Raw genomic sequence first — 2,042 nt, forward strand, 5'->3', positions numbered from 1 at the left:
CTACACTCTTCAGAGTGAATATTAGAAGATGATTGCATGAATATGTCAACACACATTTTTCTGTCACAATGTTTCTCTGTCATTTCTTGAATATGAATACTTATACAAACTGTTAGTTCTTCAGAAAACACACTCTTCCAAATAATGCCCCATTACCAAATGTTTAAATTGCTTTCAGTAATGCACAATATAATGTGGGAATAAGATTCAGGCCTACAGCCTAGGGAATGGTTTTCATCAGTCTGGAATCCATGGCTTACATAATGCAGACTGCTAATATTTCCAAATTATAATTCACACTCACACTTTCTAAAGCTTTGATTTTAGCAATGATTTATATACATAGTTATAGTCTACATCTGAACATGCTATCACTATTAAATAAAAAGTAAATTTCAAACATCAAATGCTCATCAATACACTCAAGAAATTCAAGAAAAATGTACATCAAATGCTAATCCCAATATTCATCTATCCACAGTGTGAATAGATGAAAATTGCCACATACTTTGTATTCAGAAAATGAAGGACATCTTATACATATTTAATGGAATGTTTCACAAATTTGCATGGCATCCTTACTCAGGGGCCATGCCAATCTACTCTGTATCATTCCAATTTTAGTTTATGTTTTGCCTAAGTAAGCATCTTACCCACTTCTTACTACATGTATCCATGTTAACTTCATATGATAAATGCAAAACCAATATAGGTATCAGAGGAATCATTCTTATTTGGTTTTCAATTCTACAGTCAATATTCATTCATTTTTTATTTGACAGGAGCACTACCAATGTAAAATTATTTTCTTCTTTTTCTTTCTATATCTTTCTTTCCTTCCTTTTTTCAATTTATTCACTTTGCATTCTGGCTATAGTCCCCTCCCTTGTCTCCTCCCAGTCCCACACATCCTTCTGCTTCTCCCCCTATGCTCCTTACCTAAGTCCTTGTTAAGTTAGGCGAAGTGTTATAAATAATGGGTTTTATTGTGCAGTATTTCTGGGTTTTTCTTTTAATGTTGAGTACTGCATAGCTCATAATTGCCTTGAAATATCTATCAAACCAAGGATTCTCTTGAGTTTTGCTCATTTAATATCCCTTATTCTTTGGCTTGGATCACTGACAGGTTTGCCAAAAATAACTTGTTCTAGGAACTTGGATAAAAGTTTTCCTCTTACTTTTAGATTATTATTGTAAATGGTCTGAATTGCTGCATTCCATAATTTGCTTAAATAACAGTGCATCACAATAGCATTTCTCATTGTTAACTATCAAAAGTACCTGAGTTTCTCTGAAAAATTTTTGATTAAACAAAGTGAGTCACAGGCATTGTGTACAGTTTTTTTTTTTTTTTTGGTGTTGTTCTTAAATGTAATACAAGAATTACAGTACAAATAGTACAAATACTTACTTAATTTGTAGAAGCGTCATTGTAGGAAAATGTGCCACTCAATTGTGAGGGAACAGCAAATTATGTTGAAAAAAACTTAACAATGAAATTAGGTTTCATTTTTAGCAGAGGTCTTTAGACAATTTTTTACAGTTAAAAATATTTTAATTGAAATAGAATTATATCACTCCCTTATTTCTTCATCAGATGTCTCCAAGTTACTTTCTTTGCAGCCACTCTAAGAAATACCCACTGTCAAGTTAAGTTTATTCCTTTGAATATGTGTGTGTATACACACACACATGTGTGTCTTTATATAGGTTTTAACAAATTTTGTATAAAATAAAAACATACACAAGCATATAGAAATGCACACATCCGTATATACATATATATATGATTATATCCATATATAATGATATATATGTGTGATTATATATCATATATATGTATATGATTCAAAGCAGAACCTCTTACATAAAAGACCTAATTATTGAAACTTTGTCTGTAATACAGTTCAACATGTGAATGACTCTGGTCTCAAACTGGTACATGCCTTTTGGTCTTTATCCATAATTGAGAAGTATATAACAATGCAACAGTATCCCTACAATTGATTATTTACATATATATGTGCATTAATTGCAGATAT

At 31.1% G+C, this 2,042-nt stretch overlaps 1 non-coding gene across 1 annotated transcript; it reads right to left on the bottom strand.

Annotated features, from left to right (window-relative positions):
- Positions 1 to 541: 541 nt before the first annotated feature.
- Positions 542 to 646, bottom strand: LOC129676199 (U6 spliceosomal RNA). The gene has a single exon (XR_008720050.1). It is a non-coding gene; the product is annotated as a U6 spliceosomal RNA (small nuclear RNA).
- Positions 647 to 2,042: the final 1,396 nt, after the last annotated feature.

This window comes from Psammomys obesus, unplaced genomic scaffold (genome assembly GCF_907164565.1).
Source record: "Psammomys obesus unplaced genomic scaffold, mPsaObe1.curated_primary_1811, whole genome shotgun sequence".
Lineage (NCBI taxonomy): Eukaryota > Metazoa > Chordata > Mammalia > Rodentia > Muridae > Psammomys > Psammomys obesus.